Source organism: Ixodes scapularis, unplaced genomic scaffold (assembly GCF_016920785.2).
Source record: "Ixodes scapularis isolate PalLabHiFi unplaced genomic scaffold, ASM1692078v2 ptg001192l_1__unscaffolded, whole genome shotgun sequence".
Classification (NCBI taxonomy): domain Eukaryota; kingdom Metazoa; phylum Arthropoda; class Arachnida; order Ixodida; family Ixodidae; genus Ixodes; species Ixodes scapularis.
The window spans coordinates 890,427-911,497 of record NW_024610115.1 but is presented as its reverse complement, the minus strand read 5'-3'; positions in this window follow the sequence as shown (position 1 = coordinate 911,497).

Below are 21,071 nucleotides of genomic sequence, written 5' to 3'. Positions count from 1 at the left end.
CAAATGCACTTCTGGCTGAGTACGAAAAAATAAAAAAAAAACGCTGAAAAAAAAACCAACAAAACTCTAGGAACAAATAAACTGAAGTTAAAGCAAACAAACAAAAAAAAAGAACTAGTATGATTATGGCTGCAGTTAACATATCAGCAGATTTTACCCGTGAGATTGATTGCTTCAAGAAACTTGAGAAGGTTGCCGAGGTACAAGATATTGCAAGCTCGTCACCTAATCAAAAAGATAAATGTGAGAAACACCAAAAACAAGCCTTAGGAGCTTATTCGGCACAGTTGCGAAACAAGCAGGGGAAATGAGATGGCAAAGCAGAGTCGACAATAACGCAGACAAAAGCACTACATGAATACAGCACTATCTAGCCCCACTAAAATTTTTGTTCATAGTGCGAAAAAAAAAAAAAAAAAAAAAACTACTCGAGACGGCGGTAACCCCGAAAGGACGAACGAAATTCCGAAAACAAACCAGCTAGGCGACGGAACAAAAAAGAAAATCCAGACGTCAATATTTAATGAAGAACCAGCTTTGTTCTGATCTCTGATTCGTGATTTGCTTCATGGAACCTAGAGAGAGCACACTCTGCGAAACTAGAACTCATTTATTGAACGCTTTCTCGGGTCTGGATCTGCCGATAACTTGATGTCTAGAGCAGCGATAACGTAAGTCGCCGTTGTGTTTTGTTTCGCTTCCCTCTTAGGGCTCGTGGAGCAGTGATAAGCATTCCACTTCTTTCATCCGAAATATTTGAAAATACTCTTGGCATGTGCGTGCGTACATACGCGCACCACACCTTCCAAGCCCGTGTCCGTGCGTGTGTATCTGCGTGCGCGCGCGTGTCCATGCGGGCGTGCGTGCGTCCGTGCGTGTGCATTTGTGCGTGCATATTTTTGTGCGTGTGTCTGCGTGTTTTTGTTTGTGCACGTTTTTGCGAGTGTGTGTGTGTGCGTGTGCGTTTGTGCACCTATCAACATCGACCCCATTCTTGAACGAGAGTGATGACGACCCATGTCCCGCGTCACCACATTTTCAGAATAACCACTCAATACCAGAATAATTTAACAGTTTTATATATTTTTATCTAGTTAACGCAAGTGATAACCTGATAAAAAAACACTCCAATGAAATCTTAAGTGGTGAGCTTTTCGGACTAAAAGAAGAATCTTAGACGAGTGCTTACGAGTTTAGCTGAAATTCACGGGGGCTTGTAAAAGCAATGAGCATAAAAAGTTTCGAAGCCACTCTAGAGCTACCAGTAATGGCACCAAAAAAAGAAAAACAAACAAAACACAAGTGCAACACATTTCGCCGAAGTTAAAAAAATCAGCCTATAATGTAGGCACCCAATATCTCATAAAAAATCAAGGTTTCTTACCACTTTCCGTCTTACCATGCCCTCTGAGTAAAGCGGCTTTTGGTACGAAGTTTTAAGCTTTATTTTAAGCCTTCGCCGCATTCAAGAGATTGCTAAGAATCTACAGGTTTTGTATACCAAGGACACCAGTATGGAACCGGTCTTCATAATTACTCGTGTCCTACTTACAAAGCAATCCTACACAAAAAAAAATTAAAAAACGAGGCAGTTGAGTCACAACGACACAAAGTAAAATAAGACGAACGTAGAATGAGACAGGCACGCCTAAATTGAGCACTCGGCTCTCCCATTAATATGTGTTCTAACATCTCCATCTTCTCCCCCCTACCCCCTGCCCCTCTCCCTCCCCCTCCCCCTACCGCCCCCCCCCCCCCCCCCGAAAAAAAAAAAAGAAGAAGAAAGAGCTACTGTTAAATTAGACGAGAGTAAAACTCCCCAGAGCTCATTAGAAATACATCTTGGTGAAAAAAACGAGGAGCCAAGTAGGTGTTTCCTTATAGCGAAAGCACTCCAAACAACGTTTCGGAAAAGATTATTCCGTCGTTCTTGTTGGTTTTAACTGGCGAAATCCTACATCCAAAGCAGGCCCGTATTCCGCCTGAGAGAAAATAGAGGTAACTGGGCAGGGGAAAGAGAACATCCATCGCTTCATCCAACTTCCAAATCATGGCTATATTCAATACAAAAAAGAAATGCAAAGGCTGCTTTTCAACTCAACTCGAAACGATGCTTATATCTCCAGACGCCAGACCACGCCCACTACCGCTCCCCCTGCACAATATAGGTGGAGAATGTAGAGGTCGCAGCCTGCTAAGGCCCGCCCGTGCTTACAGGGTGCTTACATCTCTCAATGGCTGGAGAGATGATGGACGTGTGAAATGTTCGTGGTAAATTGATATATCCGTGCCTTAATACTATTTAATTATACTATTTTTTGGCTTATGACGCAAATAATCGAGATGGAGTCATTGTTTTTAGATGTATTTTGAAATTGCTTTTCCTGCTTTGGTTTCAAACGTTAACAAACATGGCTGCCAGCATCTGCGGACTCCTGAACTAGCACAGCTCGTTAAGCTTGTCAATTTTTATGAGTGAGGGTCGTTTTGAGTTCACAGAGTTGTTAAGAAGAAGATCTCGTCAACCGACATAGTTTGCAGAAAACAATCAGTAAGTACGCGCCTTCGCAAGCGCTGCGCGGATGCTTGCTTTTGTAGCTGGGCTGGCATAAACCTAGCGTCCCCCACATCAGCTCTTTTCATCGATCTGGCTTGATTTTTTTTCTTTGCGCGTGTTGATGATAAATAAACTTGCTGGTTCCCGTAAAGGCGGCGCCGCTGCTCTGTGAATTGTGAAACCGTCGGAATTGTGACCATGGTTTCAATACCGATAAAATACCTACACAGGCTAGAATTTGCGAGCTATTTGGCTGGAGGCAATCGGGCCTTCGGCCCGAATAAAGTTATTCTAGGTATGTTCCAGTTATTTCGCTTCGAAAGACAAGTAGTTTTGCAGTTTTGCAGTGCACCTCGCTTGCCAAAGCAACTAATTTTGGGTCACGTTTTAAGCGTGCGTCATGACGCTCTCTCAACTTGGTAGCGGATGCCATGAAAAAACAAAATAATAATAATATGAGCATAAAAGTTGAAACTTTTGTAACTTTATCTTTTTTCTTAGTCCTCTTAGTCGCTTTTTACCACACCTCGACAGAAGCTGACAGATGCCTTGTATTGGACCGTCACTCACACATTATGGAACGCAAGAACGCCGTTTTCATGGTCGAGTCTTGCGACTATTGTAGAAGTTTTTAGCCGGCGTCGGAATAGCAGACGGACGAAGACGAAAACGGACGCCGATGGGCAGCGTTCACGTCTGCGTCCTGCAGGCATGGAAGACGGCGATAGATGATGGTGAAATAGCAGACGATGCCGGAGGCCGCCGCGCCCCTGCTCGCACAACTAGCAGGTGTTGTCAGACGCCAGACTAGACGTGTCGAATATCGCGAAAGGGAAAGAGCGGGCTTGTTAGCGTGTTCGGCCAAGCAGCCAAGCCAGTCCAGTAGTAATGGGCGGGGCAACTGATTAGTGGGCGGGGCTTAGAACTCAACTTGAAATCCTCCTAAATTGCGTCTAATGGCGTAAATATTGCGCGAATTTTTTTTTTTCCTTCTCGTGGGAAAATTACGAAAGAGATGCGTGTCCCATCTATGCTCTTCACAAAACTAAAATTGTTTTTCATTGCGGTGTCTCTTTAAATTATTGCCCAAAAAAGAAACTTCCCAAATGCAAAGCGTGTAACAAAAAAACAAAAAAACAAAACACCAGTAAAAAATAAAAGCAAAACAAGACAACAACGACTCACGCGACACATCCAGTTCTCCCCGATGCACGTGACGGCGCACAGCCGCCTTAGCGTGGCCACACAAATTAAATCTTTGACCCCTCGTTTGAAAAGATCAAAACAGACTGTCAGATGTCAAGTGCTATATTCCTTAAACATCTTAACATGAGTCAAGGGGAAGAAAATACTAAAATTCATTTTTTTTTCTCTTGGCTTCCTGAGGTTCCTTTTATATCGCACTCCCTGATTTCACCATAAAAAAAAATATACGAGAAGGAATCTTTTTTGCCTGTTTTTAAGTGCCTCGCAATTTGACTTAGCTTGTTTTTTTTTTGTTTTTTTGTATAACCCAAAAAGAATGTTTCTCTGGTTATGTTCGATGGCGAAGTTCTTTGCATAACACGCGTAGAGAAAGGAATTGTCGACCAACTAAGAAAGTCCAAAGCTTTTTTTTTTTTGTTTTCTCATTGCTGTTTGTGTTTGCACTCACAGTAAAAAAGAGACAGGAGAAAGAAAAAATAAGCGAGGAAGGGGAAGATTTGAACAAGTTCTATCGATGCAGAGTCCTCTTCAACTTTGAATAATGCAGTTTCCCTTTGAAAAAAAAGCGCGATTCAAAAGTGTGCTACTAAAAGACACTCGCGCGATGGGCTTAGGAAGTAGGGAAATAGAAAAGATTGGAATATAAAGAAGCCAAACGTGGGTGGAACAAGAAAAAGGAATGGAAAAGGGTGAAGTATGGATTATTTAAATTAAAGAACAGAACTGTAAAAGTCGAAATGTTTTCAAAGAAAAGGCGTGCGATTAGCGAAAAATAGATCCCACTCGTTTTCACGGGAAAAGTGAAAGTTTGAGAGAGCTCTCCGTCCTACAATACATAAATAAATATAACAGAAGTTTGTAACTTGACTAATTATACCATAAATGAAGTAAAAATATATAATAAATCTAGTTTTAAGAAACTTCTCAAAACAAAAAATTAATTTAAAGAAAAAAATGTCTAAATAAATACGAACGCAGATTTGGATAGGCTGGACGATAAAACAGTGAGTGCATTAAAAGAGGAACAAAAACCAAGGCTTCGTTTATAAAAATATCTCCAATTGCGTGGGTATCAAACGCATATGGCAGGAAAACATATGACAATTCTTAAAACAACTGCGGTTCCAAACCAATCAACAAAGAAGTAACTACGGGGCTTTGTTCCAAATATTACTCTAAAAAATCCTAGTTACTCCGGCGGACTAGGCCACGTGACACGACAGATAGAGCAACCCTTGACGCGGGTAGGTTTTTGAACACCAAGGTACAGAACCTCTATTCAAGAGACACAGAGAGTGAATTCGGAACACGGCCGTAGTTTGTTCTATGTTTGGATGTAGCTGTGTGCAATATTTTCAGAAAGCATAAATAGCGATCGAGTTAAGGTACTTAAATTGCACTTTAGTTGCCACGTGTGAAAGAAGCGAAAGGCCCGGATAAGGACAACACATTGGGGAAGGAATCCAAAGTCAGCGCCATGCTATTAAACATGGCGGCCTGCTTCGAATTGTTTCTGAATCGATAGCACAAAAACGGTCTGAAAGAAGATCAGTCAAATGTCACAAATGAAGGGCCCAGATGAGGAAACTATTATAATGGCAGCAGATTAGTTTGAGGCGACGAGAAATCATAAAGACGAGTCAATATGAAGAAACCAGCATCCCACACTTGCGACTTCTTAGGACCGCGTGCCTTGAACCCCATAAAATATTTTACGACAAGAGAGTACGCTGCCGCCACCTATCGGGTAGCAGAGGAACATATGGCGGTCCCGTATATTTTTTATTGTATCGGCGCATCATTTTTTATTAACCTTAAAAAATGTATGTCAATGTTATAAACAACAATTTCTCATAGGTATCATGAACATTTGACCTCGGAAATACCGGAAAACTTTTGGCCTAGTGAAATGTACTTCCAGGGTCACCGCATAGATGGCGCCAGCGTGCTAGCCTGTCTCTCTCCGCGAGAGATCCTAAAATGTTTTAAGGCACTCGGTCCTTAGGAGTCGCAAAGGTGTGAACGGGACTTTACAATTAAGTCAAAATGTGTTTTTTTTTTTTTTTTTTTTGTAAAGCCCGTGTGAAAATTAGCTGAAACTAATATTGATTTATTCGATTCTTGCGCAAGAAACGGGCAAAGCTGCCAAATCATTCCAGTAAATGTCGCGTTATCAAAACTTTCATAAGTCCCTGAAGATACTGCGATAACCGACTACACCTATGTCTTCCTTGTTGCTAAATGTGTATCCTCCCAAACGAAAACATTTGGATTTAGATACTATGAGCACCGAAGTTTTTCGGGGATGATACAGAAAGAACACGGCAAAAAACTCAACCGAAAATCAGGAAGGCGAGGCAATGTGCAAAGTGTTCGTAAAAAAAAGTGAGATAAATTATTACAAACGAAATAATTTTTGTTATTTCTTTTTGTGGAGGGAAATTCTGGCAAAATGAAGCGCGAACATCAAAGGAAAAAAGTGGAAACCGGGAGAATAGGGAACAAGAGGGCCTCACTGAACCCGGGGAGGTGAATTGAAAAAAAAAATGATAAAGAAAAAACAAAAATAGTAAGGTGTCAGTGACGAAAAGACAACTAGTGAAATGGATTGTAATGCAAAGTGTCGGGAGGGGAAGTTTTTGAAGGGAAATTGGGGAGGAAGAGCACAAATCGAAGAAAGCAGACAGGGTAAGGACAACTAAATCTGCGAAAAGAGCGTAGGGGGACTAGTTGCGAGGACCGTGGATAGACGGGGGGGAACGTCTGTGTAAGCTGATTCACTCAATCATTCAAGATTCCCTTTTCACTAAGTTCCTTCACCGGAAGAAAGCTTCCTGGACAATGAATATTTTGCCGGCCTTCCCTCGCTTCCGCGTAAATGAGAACGGCAGTGTTGTTTGTTACTTATTTTGTTGAGAATGGCTTTTCCCCACGATTCTCCGACGGGCTCACGCGCGCACCGATTGGAAGCGCTAAAATATTTAGCTCACGGCAAATATCAGCTCTCCATAAAATTGTGATTTTGTGAAGCCGATGAGCGAGCCCGCAAGCGTGAACAATGTTTTGGCAAAAAGGGAGGGCAATGAATTAAAAAAATACGAACAAAACTATTGGAAGATACCAACTTTCTTTTTTTAAACAGACTTGTTTTCCGCGTTCATAAAGCTGAAGAAACGTATTCCCCAGCCCAAGAAAGATTCGAGTTTTGGCCACTTGATGGTGAGACGTTTCGTCGCAATTCCAACTGAACGACTGTGTCTACTTTTACAACATCGGAAGAAGGAGGTGAGCTCGACTCGGCTGACCTAATATAGATTCCTTCATTCCTGACCGGCTAAGAATTAACACAGCTTGGCGGCCATTGCATCAAGGTAAGAAGTGACATCAGGAAAAGATTCTCAGGAGTCGGGATTAACACAGAACCATACTAAAGCAAACGCAAACCCCGCTGGAACAAACAACACTTTTTGTTCATCATCGTAAGTAGAGCAAAAAAAAAACCTCCATGTAAAATAGATTAGAAACTGCCTTTTTACCAGAATGATTTATTTGACATTTTTGTTTTTGTTTGCTGGTAGTCATTTGACTATGTGCAAGCGTTGAACACAATTCCTAGAACGAGCGTCCGCAACAAAGACGATGAAAGGGAGGACAGGCCAAAAACGAAGCGCATTCGTTTGTGTCCTGTCCTCCCTTCGTACTCGTATTTGCTTCGCACGCGCAAATTTTATAAAATGGCCAACCAACTAGGTCAAACAGCAACTCTTCTTTAATCACAACAGTTCAAACAATTACAGAAATAGTAAGATCTTTATTTATTATAAACCGTCACCTTTCAAATTTTGCTTCGGGACAATGGAAGACTCAGCCAGATAATATCCTTCTTAATCTCTCTTAGAAAATTTGATCAGATGAATAAACCTTCCTTGAGACGAATAAATTATCTCAGGGAAGCAAACCTAAAACTACATGCGTTGTCTACATTTCTTGTATTCTTATGCTTTCCAGCTGAGGTTTCTCTTAGTTCATCTTTCGTTATCAGCAGAAATAAATTTTTACTTTAATGTAAGTAATTGAGTCACGCATAATATTTGAATCATGGTGTTAGCAATGCGACGCATTCCCCAACTGTAAACATCTGAAGAAATCATAACCGTGTGAGGTTTCGCCTGCTAGCCATAATTTTGTTTCTGCTAAAACAAGCTTAAAGGGTAACTGCAAAGAAAAAAAAAGTGTTTTTTAAACAGCCTGATTGGGACAAGCATGGCACAAACAAATGTTTCGCGAAAAAAAAATTAGCAATATTTACGTCACAGGACGTAATATAGTCCGACGCAGAACCTCTTCACATTTGAAACTCCCATTCTTTCGACCCCCGCGGAAGAGGAGTACGTCCCGCCCCTCACTCTTGGATTTGCTCTTGGGTTGACTTGGCTGCGGAGTTGAACCCGCAGCGTCTCGACTTACGGTAAGATCAGGCAATAACGTTTTGGCTTGACGGGACACGAGAAGCTGCGCGGTTTGCGAGCACATAGGGAAGACGTGACTGGAGAAGTGCCCCTGTGATGTTCCCGGAAGACGGAAAGTATCATTCGTAATCGTCGTGAGTGCTTTGAGATCGAAGGAAGTCACAGGGTCCACGAGTGCGCAACCACAAGCCAACGTTCACGACAGCGCTGCGTTGACTTCGGCGATCTCGTTCTGTTTGGTGCAACACGGCGATGCGACAAAGAACTGAAACGTTCGTGGTGTGCGTGGTGCGGTGCCTGGAAGTAGACACCCACATTAACACGGAGAGCAAATTGGTTGTTGTACGGTTGAGATTCAACGTGCTCAGTCCCGTCGTCGTCAGCTGATCCAGTCAAACTGGTCCGGGAGGACGCAGGGAGCATTTTTAAAAGTAAATCTTCCTTCGTTCCGTTTCAAAATGTGGAAGATTCCCGACGCACAGCGTGAGTAAAAAGCTGCGGGCGTTTTAAAAAAAATTACGTCGTTTTAGTTGAACAATGATCTCCGAATCGTTGTCCTAAATCTGCCGTTCTTATGCTTCGTGTTGTTGAACTGCGTTTGCAGAGCGACGTGTTGCGCTCATCGTGCGCTCAACATCAATTTGGGCAAGATTCCCTACCTGCCCACAGATGCATGAACTGAGACCATTTTTTACGTAGTGAAAATAGTGCGATTTTATTTTGAGAAGAGGGGTTGTGCATTTATTACGGAACAATCACTTGAGAGTTCAGATATTGGGGAGGGCAAGCAAGCTTTGCGAACTTTGTCTCTTTGCTCTCTGGCACTGCCCCTAGTATCAAGTTGCAGTTTCAGTAGACATACCTACTAGCAGCCAGCAGATACAAAGTGTTCTAAAGCAGGTAAAAGACTGGGAAGTCGGGACGGTGCGGACTCCGTGTTTCGCGCTTTTGGCAAGGTAACTGGGGAAGTGCTTTTGCAAGCTATGCGGAATAGGCAACCGATTTCGTTATGCCCGTCGTTTGCGTCTCTCCAGCAAAACAATTAAAATAATCTACAAAGCCGCCATCACAAGCCGAGATTTGCGATAACAGTACACATTCATTCAAACAACTTTACGTAAGGTATTTCGGAAGCCGAGAAAAAAAACTGTCGGCTTACGCAGAATTCGGACGTCCAAAGGCTTCTGCGGACAGCTATTACGTAATAACCTGGCTGCGCCAGGTTTCTTACGTAACAGATGTGTCTAGTCGCGGACGTTCGGTGCACCCGGTGCGAATCTCGATGGCCCCCGCAGCGATATGAAGAGAGCATAACTGGACGTTTGTCGCTACGCGAAGGCCCGATTGCCTCCAGCTAAATAGCATTCCTTTCGGGGCGACATGGCTGCTGGAAGGCTCGCTGTCGGGATAGCTCACATGACATCTCCGAAAAGTCGGCATTTGCACGCGCAACCCCCCCCCCCCCCCCCCCTTTTCAGAAAAAAAAAAGCACGTTCAGCAAGCAAAGAGGAAAACGAAAGAACCGCGCTATGAAAGCCAACACCCCTCGTCGCTTCCTATCACTAACACCTGCGACAGCTGCTGAACACACACTACTTCACTTCAAGAAGTCTCACTCAAGCACCTGGGTCAGCACGAAACACTGATCACTTCGGCGAAATGACTAGTCGAGGTAGGCGAGACAGGCGGGAGCAGAGACTTTGGCGGCCATGAAAGAATGGCGAGGCTTTTGTTCGTTATGGTATGGATCCAAACGGAAGTGCCCGTCTTGTAAACCTTTTGTAAAGAATAATAACTCTCATCACATGGGTTATTTGTTAAACCTAAAAATATGCGGCTCAAAAGGAAATTACAACATATAACAAAGGTTTAACAACCAAGATCTAAGCTGTCAATCAATCTCTTAGCCAATAAGATGTATATCAGCCAATCAGGACGTCACGGAACACCAACTTGGCGGCGCGCGATTTAAAACGGACGAAATAGCCGCAAACTAAAATCAGTCTCACGCAATAAATATTCTTCTGAAAATTTTGTTTTCTCGGGGAAAACTTTTTTTTACATGCTTGTCCAAATTAAGCTGTTAAAAAAAAATTTTTTCTTTGCAGTTACCCTTTAAATTATAGAAGCCGAACAGTATATTTACTACCCTACTTGTACTCTTTCATTCCCCGAAATAATTTTGAAACAACCACGTGAACTAGAGCAGACAATTATAGATTTATAAAAGTCAACTATATTTTATGCGTCTAAGCTTATTCTCGGCAATGTCACGAAGATCCGTTAAGTACAGTGCGGGGCAACCTAATCAAAAACAGATAAAGATCACCATTGTCATCACAGATGTGTCACTCTAGCATGCGCAGTAATCAATCACCAAGGAAAAACAGAAGCAAAAACGGGCACAGGGAGTCACATCTGAGCAACTGTCTACTTGAGGACCAATTTTTATTTGCGTTCAACTGTGCGTTCCGTAGCCGACATTCTGAGGAAACAAATTCAAGCGTTCTTGAACCACATGACATGGAAATGTTTAATCAAAATACTAAACAGAAATATTGGCTTCCGGAGTTGAGAAAGAGGTCTTTAGCCGTGTTTTTAAACATGAAAGAACTCTCGAGGTTTGGAACTAAACAAATACGGGTTAGATTTTGTGACTAGAAAAGTCAACAATCACAATTTACATTTATTGTCACTCTAAAATGAACCTCACCGTACGCCGCAAGAAATTCCAGCCAATGCAGTGCTCTGAGCATGTCAAGTGACTTCGCACGTCGCTGTCTTTATAGGAAAGTCACGTGGGAAACTCTCAGCTGCCCGATTTGCACCAAACGCTCGTAGCGTCTGCTAAGCTCCGTGCTAGAGTGAAAAGATGTCGCTTCTAGTACACACGCGGAAACCCTGCTCTTTCAACGACCATATACATGGAACTTCGTGGTTGATTTTTCGGATGCTTTTTTTAACTAAAAGCAATTATGCAAAAGACTTTATGAGATGGAGCGAAGGGCTTTCGCAACCTTCTTCGAGCAAGACATCTGGATGGCGAGACCTGCCCCCGAAAAGTGCTAAATTGTTTCTTGGAAACACTACGAGGTGCGCACTCTCGGCCATAAAAACAGATTACTCGAGACAGCGACGGATTCAACGACACACAGAGTTTTACTGCGGCATTTCCAGTCCTCTAATCTTTTTACCCCGTGGAACCTTTTACCGAGCAATGCAAACTCCGGAAAGGTCGCCCTAGGAACTCCTCGTAGATCACGTGCTTAAATCCCTACACCGCCAGTTTCGATCTTCGGAAGCTGTTTAAGGCGGTCGATTGTGCAATCACTAATGCTCGGTACGCGTTCAACGAACCGAAAGGAAATTTTAGTTGACGTTTTAGGAAGTTCATTCTTTGAAGTGTAACATATTCAGCACCCTAGAACGTAAGACGAATGAGGGAGAAATTATCTCCGTTTTAAAATTTCTAAAATAATAAAGGACTTTGTGTTGTTTTTTCTGTCATCCTTATGTGCCAGTGCCTGACTGGTAGTCCTAACATGAGATAAGGAATCCCAGCTGGCTTAAACGTGTAGTGCCTAAAAAAGATTTTCAAAATTGTCTTTCTATATGAACCGTAGGCTTTATTCTTCTCTATATTTGAATTATACTTGTGTGCGTAACGTCAGCATATGTGTCATTTTAAAGTTGCCACACTCGAGAGCGTTTCTTATACAGCATGCTCAGAACAAGTTACTACTTTACCATCTGCCATAAAAAAAAATAATATTCATCGGCATGGATTTTACGTTAACGGAGGTGTTTCTAAACGCTCGCCGTCAGCGCCAACACAGCAGCAACACGGTCGGCTAACTGCCGTCATGCCACACGAAGCTCGTCGTTCGATATCTCTCGAAACGCGAAATCGTCGAGAGGTTTTTGTCACACACGCCGTTTTCTGCCCTCCCCACTCTCCTCTCCCCTCTCTTCTCTACTAACCTGCTTATTTGAGACAACAAATTCTACGGAACCTTCGCTAAAAAAAAAAAAAGGATCAAAGAGAACGGTTCTACCTGATTAGCTTTGCGTGCCGGCGGCCTGAAAATCAGCGGGCCACAGCAAGGACCGGGGTGTGAAACGACAGCAAGTATAAATAAATAGAAAAGGTTTTGCGTCACAAATTCGATTGCCAGTTTTGAGTATCAGTCATAGACGCATCGTATTTTGCGAAAGACTTGCGAGAAGAAAAAAAAAAAAAAAAGGTTTTGGTGTCGAGCCGAGCACAACTTGATTACAGGCTGTTCTTTTGTCTCGCCACGCCACGCGCTACGAGAGCTTATAACAAATCGGATTATGGATCTTGTCTGGAAACAGAGGCTGGGATGAACACAACCGTCCCCACTCAAACTGCGCTAGGAGTCGTTCATCGCTTCGTCTGCGCTCCAAAATCTGCGCTCAAAGTGTTTGGAAAAAAACAAAACTATCATAGGTACAGGCGAACCAATGCCAATAAAAGAAACAGAAGAACAACGCCATTGATTACTGCATTTTCGAGACACACATGGTAAGCGTGGCGCTCGTGCAATAGAAACCAGTATTTATGCCTAAACCCGGTATGAAAGGTATTCCTTTCATAATTAATTGATTGACGGAAGGAAAAAAAAGGGAAGGATTACTGTAATCGATTGCCTCACTGATCGGCTACTTGATTTATTCATAGATTGATTGAGTGGACAGGCCATTGAAAAGTGCGGGATTATTTGAATGTTGGCTTCGGCACCATTTTAACTTGCGATTTCACAATAACTATTCTGAATTTCGCGATACTGAATAGTATACCCTAGAGGATAAAGGTCGGAGATTCTGCAGATATAGTTAGTTGGGGTAGCTCAAAAGATCGCCGAAGTACCCCTTCAGACGTACCCCTTATAGGTTTTTCACTAAGAACACTTTTAGGTTTCTTTTTGAAATCACGTTTTAGGGCTAAAAACATGGCCGAGCCTAAGAACCTCTAAGAGTTCTTTTACGACCAGTCTTTTTGTAGAGTGTACGCGAAATGTACACTAGTAACCTCTAGGCATATCTTCCCGAGCTTTGCCTCCAGGTCTCTCAATTCCTCTCCACCAGATTGACTCATTGACTCATTGTCCCATTGGCTTTCCCTGTCGGGTCGGCCTGTGTTCAAAGTGTATGGGGAAAGAGAGCTAGCGGGTAAACCTAATATATCTGTAGGTCAGGTGACGTTAGTTTCACCGCTAAATCTAGACCGAAAACTAAATTTGGGTTTAGGTCCCGTGACATGGAGTCATGTGACATCATTTTCCCCGTTAAATTTAGCGAGGAAATTCTCGGCCCGTCACGTGTCACTTTTCCCGGTAAGTTTAGCGGGAAAATTGAATTAGTGTATAGATCACATGACATCAAGCCATGTCGCGTCATTTTCTGCGCTAAATTTAGCGGGATAATTCGCGGCCGATCACGTGTCACTTTTCCTGCTAAATTTGGCGGGAAAACTGAATTTGTGGGTAGGTCGCGTGACAACAAGCCACGTTACGTCATTTTCCCGGCTAAATTTCGCCGCGAAAGTCGCCGTTAACCATTTTTAAGCTTCACTTTGCCTAAAAACCTAGACTGAAAAAGACGTTTCGCATTAAAAACATCTCCATGAACACATGCACTTGTAGTTTTTGTTCTCGCCATAACAAGAAGATGAATGATGGCTGCAGATGCCCTTTTGTTCAGTCGAAAGAGAATGAAGAATTAAAGGTGTAAAGGTAAAAATTGTTGAGCGTGAGAGTAAAAAAAAGTCGGAAAGAAGAAACGAGGTTATCGCAAGGAATTGGTCTGAATTTCCACAAGATCACTGATGTGCATGCCGCGTTTCAATTGCAAAGTATACATGATAACCTTCGTGCGTCATTACGCACCTATAACAGACTACCAATGAGTGGCTCTGTGAGTTTAGAACAATTCCTTTCTTGTCAACAACACGAGTGTTTTTTCCCCCAAGTGTTTTGCTTGAAACCCAAACCCATGATAACTCCTAGCAGCTTGAATGCGATTGCACGTTTCAACCTCATGGATGACGCCAGAAAAACAAGATAGGCAGGACTTTCATAATACGAAAGACATCCGCTTTTAGTAAACTTCTAATGCTGTCGGATGGATGTAGGAGAGGGGTGGAACGGATCAAAAATATTTAAAGTGCTGTATTCGTCTCATAACTGGCACACGACATGATAGATAGCGCGTGAATAATGCCTTGCATTTCTCTAGTGCCATACGATCGATGAATCATATCCACTCGGATATTTGGACATTTAGGTGTCCGGCAAAACAAACGCCCGACGTCTAAATAGAGGCATTATGTTTTCTCCTGGATCCGCGGTACGTTCTCCAAGATGTCGCAACGTCCACTCTTTTAGGGCATTTTTAGTTTGCCTTTTTTGTTTTAGAAAAAGACAGTTTGTCAAAAGCTAGGCGATTCGTAACGACACCCTTCTGTATAATTTTACGGGGCCCTTTAACTTAAAAACAAAAACGCCCCCTGCAACGTGCCTGAATTTGTAGTGTAGACCATAACAGAGGGTACAAAGAGACCTAATCCAATGCCGGTCTTGTTAGCGCGACACGTGACCTGGCTCTTCGCACGTACCTGAAATAAATCGAAACACCATACGCACGCCGAATTGGCTCCTAGGCCTCGCGGCATTCACCGCAGTCCACCTCAAAGTGATACGAACCCTACACTCTAAAAAAATCCCGTGAGTCTGCTTTCCCGCACAACACTCGGAGAGCCAATCACCGCAACTTATGGAGGCAGCTCAGCGAATGAAGATGCCGAAACATGTATTTAGACCAAAAAACGCAATCTGAGTTGTGACATTAAGCAATGCAAAACGTCACGCTTGCATTGCTTAATGTCACAACTCAGTCTGCGTTTTTCGGTCTAAGCAGATGTTTCAGCATCGTCATTCGCTCAGCTGCCTCCGTAAGTTGCACTGATTGGTTCTCCGAGTGTTGTGCGTGAAAGTATACGCACGGAAGTTTTTTAGAGTGTAGACGGCGCTTGTTTACAAGACAGCGAGCCCTCACGGCATGTTGGCAAGTGAATAGTGAAAGAGAGTATTTAAAAAGACAGGCGCACGAAGAAACGTGGCAGAAGAAGGGAAGGGAGGAGGAAGACGGAAATGGGGCAGAAGGGGAGTGAGCTGACATCTAGCCACGGTCGAGAATAACCCCCCGCGGGACCGTGGGAACGAACCCCGGGATTCCAGAGGTGGCTGTGGCTGGCGTGAGAAGAGGAAAATAACACTATCTTCGAAGGAAGCCGTGGGGGCGTTCATTTATTTGCGTAGAGACAGCCACCAGCGTACGCTAGAGTTTTTCAAAAAATGGGCCGCCAGAACTGGTGAGCTATTACTACCGAACATGACTTCTTTTATTGCTCCTCAGGTAGCGCCTTTACTCGGGTTTGAGATTTTTAAGTTCCGCCCCCGTAAACGAGAAAGCGCGTGGTTATATTTTGCTTTTTATGTTAATTTTAATTACCACCTGACTCGGTGTGTCGCCATCTGCCGAATATTTCTCGTAAACCGATGCGATGATTCTTTTATTTCTCCTCTTGTTGATTGGGCATTACACTGAAAGAGAACACTTCATGCATTAGCATGAGCACTGCATGCTAGCAAAAACAAAGAAATATTGTAAACACTTACGCCACCCTTAAGGTGAAACACAGTGAAGGCTCGAGCGCGCAATATAGAGTCCACGCAGGCGCTTCGTACCAAACCGAGTAAAACACCGGACGAAAATTCCATAGCCTCTTGGAATCGATGAGGGTGCATTAAGTAGAGAGCATTTCATCTGCCTGCGTAAGAAGGCAGCTTGTTTTCGAACGTAACTTGGGTACAAATAGTCACACGTGCTAAACGAAAAGCGCCGACTGAACAGGGCAAGGATGTAGACAAGACGAAGTGCCCTCTCATATAGAGGTTTATTGACAAAAACACACACTATTAATAACATCTCTCTGGCTAATCAATTGGAAAATAAAACTCTATCTGTCGAGTGCATTGACGGGGCACTAAAGTACTTGCTTTCCCCTTGCTTTCTAATGCAAAATGCATGGTAAAATTCTAAGGTAGTTTTATCTTTGTATATCCCGAGAATTCTTGTTTGTGTTAATTCTGGAAAACATGGGCCCATATACCACTGCACTCCCAAATTCCCAGGCCGTGACTGTTTTACTGACCGCGGATGTTACCTTGCTATTGTGTATGACCATGCACGTTACCTTGCTTGCTTGTTATCTTGTTATCAGCGGCCCGTTGAATATTTTGGTGGAGTGCCGAATACGGTCCGCGTCGATATGGAGCGCGGGGAATGGCCCGAAACTACGAAATCTCGCATTAACAGCTGTCGCAGTAAAATATGCATAAAATTTCAGGTCTTGTATCTGGGGTACACTGTGTGAAGCCGTACGGCAGCGTGTGCACAACCCCTTGAATCCTGCGTAGGAGTGAAGCATCTGCTTGTGGAAAGTCGCACGTCATCCTGGAAGAGCTTGGAAGTTGCAACTATTGCGGATGAAGGTGGTGGAAGGTGTATAAGATTAAGTTATGCAGCACGTTTAATGGATAAAAGATTATTGTTGGTGCCTCTTTGTTAAATGCCTCAAAGCAAGTCTGTTGAGTCACATCACTGCGGAGGAAAGGCTTAAACCTCACGGAGTTCACGAAGTGACAGAAATGACTTCCGCGTATTGCAAGGCAGCTAGCTGCCTTGCAAATGTTCTTTCGTTTTCTCTAAACAAGCAACCCCGCAGCTGGTCTTTCATAACCTTCTCAAAAAGATGGTGAATTTCCCTTTGAAACAAGGTGTGCATCGTTTGATTCTGGTGCCCACCTTCCATTTATTTTATGTTTTCTCCCCTTCCCTGATCCATCAGGTAGCGACCACGTACTATGAACGAAGGCCCACAAAATTTATGGCGCCCAAACGCTCAAGAAGTAAACAATAAAGAAGCAACCCTAATGCGGAGGGAAAGCACGAGACGGGTATAGTGTCAAGCTTTTAAGGCATCCTAAAGACGAGATTTAGAAAGACGAAAGGTTCTATTGTGCGAACGCAAAGAGGGCTGTTTTGCGCTGAACTCGATTGAAACATACATTTTGACGAACTGCACGTCGGAAAGGCATATGTCAAGCATTTTGCGATTACGTGCTATTAAAACAAAGATTAAAAACACTCGAATTAAAAAAAAATATATTCTAATAAATTACATCCGCGAAGAAGGCGACGAAATTATGCGCGCCCAATAAAACATCAAAGTAAAATTATACAAGGTACATAAAATGTGAAAAATGATTGCGTCGTTAATCATCGAAGTTTAGTAAATCAATAGAAAGTGTAAGATGGTTACAACATCTACGCAGCTCGCTCAAAAAGTCTCGTCTTCCAGACAAGAGAAATAGTTATGCGTATGAGATAAACGAGGGGTGTACTGCAACATGAGAAAACAAAATGCAATCTATTCTTGCAAGAAACCCGCCTCCACGATCTGAAAATAGGGCTTGGTAAAACGAAGTTCATTACCGTATTTTTGACTCGTTTTGAAGGGTCTTCCACAAGAAAGAGGTAATCTTCAGGATCCACTTTACCCGTATGTCTTGATGGAGTAACAAGACTGACGACTGCCGGTGGTTCATGGTGGAGGAAGTTGATCTAGTAGCTTTCTCATGAGGCCCTGCACCCATGAGTCTTCGTAGCATGAACACGGCAAACTACCATGCGATAAGCGTTTGGGTTCAAACATGCCGTACATGCTTATTTTCGCTGTTTACGAGGAAGCAAATCGGAGTAGTTATACTGTCCGAATGTCCAAATTCCAGCGACAAGCTTGTTCTTCTTTCAGATAGGATCAAGTATCAACGTTAGCACGCATGAGCATGTACTTATCGGAAGAACTAATGAATCGCTGAGGCGTCGCGAGTGTGCTTCTTGCCGAGTACACGTTATATTTTCCAGCAAGAGTTTGGGAGGGTCAGCCTACAGCTACCATAACATTAAAAACAAAAACAAGTAGAACAATAGAAATAGGAAAAAAAGAAAAAATAAGAGCGAAGGAGAGGGTAAGAGGTAAATAGTGATGGAAGTAAAAAAAGAAAAAGGAGAAATGTAGAAAGAGAGAAATGAAGAGAGCCAAAAAAAAACGAAAAGAAAGAAGTAGATAGAAAAAAAAAGATAATACAAAGAGGGAAAGCGATAAGGAGTGATAGATAGAACTATACTTCGTTTCAGCTTCGGTCCGAGCGCGGCCGATGTTATGAGCGGAAGGGCCAATCATACAGCGCAAAAAGCGAATCGTCATGACGTACTCTATGCAGTTGCTAGGACCAGCCGGTATTCGCCGTGTCTCTGTGCGCGCTCCTCCGCCGGCTAGTCCTATCAAGAGCAGAGAGCACGCCATGACGTTGCTCTTTTTGCGGTGTCTGATTGGCCCTTCGGCTCATAACATCGGCCGCGCTCGGACCGAAGCTGAAACGAAGTATAGATTCATACTAAAGAATACCCAAAGCGATTGACAAAAGATAGGTAAAATTTGAAAAATAAGAAGAGACAGAAAGAGGAACAAAACGAAACATGACGCAGTTCTGCGCCCAGGGATTGGTTCTGCAGACTTTGATTGCGGGGTTATGGGAGCCGACCTTCTTATAATGGTATTCCCCTGTGGCATCTGTGTTCTTCCGCCTGCAAAAAAAAAAATATTCTCAAAGCACAAATACTAACAGAGAGGCGTATCAGCGGTGTGTGTTCCCTTCGATCATCCGCCGGTTTTGGTACGCTGTGGATGAAGCGTTCTGTGTGTTTTTGTCGCGCACTGGCCTGCGGGCTTGTTAATACTGCAAGCGGCATGAAGCACCGTTATGCCTTACATTGCCCATATGGTTGATTCTTGGAAAAAAAATAACTGATAGCAAAAAGAAAATGACGAAGCTAATACTGCAATTATGCTCGTCTGATAGAGTAGATGGAGGTTCTGATTGTTCTCGGTGTATAAATGCCACTTTTTTAAAGCTTAATCCTTAGTTCAAAAACATTCGAACTCGCGTTTACACTAAACGAATATATGATTGTGCTTCAGAGACTCTTTTATGTCTCATTTTTAAGCGATAACCAGGTTTAAAACGTTCTTACTGCAGACCCCTGATATATCTCGGGGAGCGCTTTATGAGCATGATTCGACGTGGTAGCAGCTCGCGCTCCTGATACCAAGATCTTTCTTCAAATTATTCGCAACCTGGTGTAATGGTTTTCGCTGCTTGCCAATTTATGTGAAAAACATACATAATTTTTTTTTCTTCTAGTGTTTCCGATTTCGGTTGTTCTTTCTTGCGATTTTTTCGAGCATGTAGAAGAGAACATGGCTTACGCAACGTGAGACACCTGTCTTAAATTTTCGCGACGATTCAGCCTGAAATTCTTCCAAACAGCTTTAATTATATCAGGGTTTTGTCAGAGCTCCGAAATTCGGAACGCAAAAATTTGACAAAACAGACGACATAAATAAATAAAAACGAGGCTTGAACAAGAGAAACATATCTCGCCAAAGTGGTGCGAATGCCATAATACGTCCCCAAACGCCCCACAGCGCCGTTTCTCTGTAACCGCACAAGCACGGGCACGCGGGATGGTGACAAGCCACTTAGGGAATCCAACAATAATGCAGATAATCGAAGCGCACACAAGAGGCTCGCTAGGAGGCGCACAAGAAAAGGAACCTGAAGCGTTTGCTCGCAGAGCCCTTCCAGAATAGGCTGGAACAAAGTCGCCTCAGCCGCAGTTGCTGTCGTTGCCATCGGCGGCGATGTGTACGCCTCAGGAGCTGGTGATTGTTAGACTCGCCTAAGAGCATTCTTGTGTCAGCCATTGGTTCCCTGAGTGCTGCGGGAACATTGACAGGAAAATTCGAGATCTGCATCCCGCGTTTTACTCTGCCATCCTTACGGGTAGCGCCTAGGTCTCCTGCGTGCGCAAAACAAACAATGCCTCCCTCGTCTTCGTTTCACTTTAGGCATGCAGCTGAACTACGACAGGGAGCACACTCTCTTTGTCAATCTGTATTACTCTCTCTCACTTTGGCTTTCCCGTTTTTGCTTTCTTGATTTTCTTTCTCTTTTTACGTCATTTTAGCGTTTTTAGTTCTTCTTTCTCTCTGTTTTTCTTCCTACTTTCTTCGTCTCATTCTCTTTAACCATTTTTTTCTCTCTATTTCATCGTTTAAATTCCTTTCTCTCTTTTTGTATTTATGTCTCTTCCTTTCACTTTTTTTGAGTCCCCATTTCCTTCAGTTTTATCCTCATCTTATATCTCTTTAATACCATTCTATGAACATTTTTATTCGTAAGGTCTCACTCATTTTCGTAAAGACTCTACATTTCCTGTCTGACCTGTTACCATTACCTTTCTTTTTTCTATGTTAACTCTTTGATCTCTTTTCTACTTTACTTCATTAATTCCCTTCCTTTATTTTTCTTGGCTCATGCTATACGCATGAAGTCGTGCACCTTCACCGGAAATATCTACAGGCACGACGCGGAGAGCTCATGCCATTTGGATCACCCTTTTCGGACGGCGCGTGTGTCACTGGATAGCGTCTTAATCACCCCCCCCGCCCCCGGCCCGCGTTCATGCCGCTTCGCGGCGATAGTCTGCGGCAGCTTATTACAAAACTATTAACCCAATTGGCCCTTTCGTACACGCCGCTTCGCGCCGTTTAGCGGCAACCCGAGCCCCGCCGTCCCCCATTGCACTTCCAGAAAGGGAGTCCCATACCATTTAGTTCAGCGAAGTTT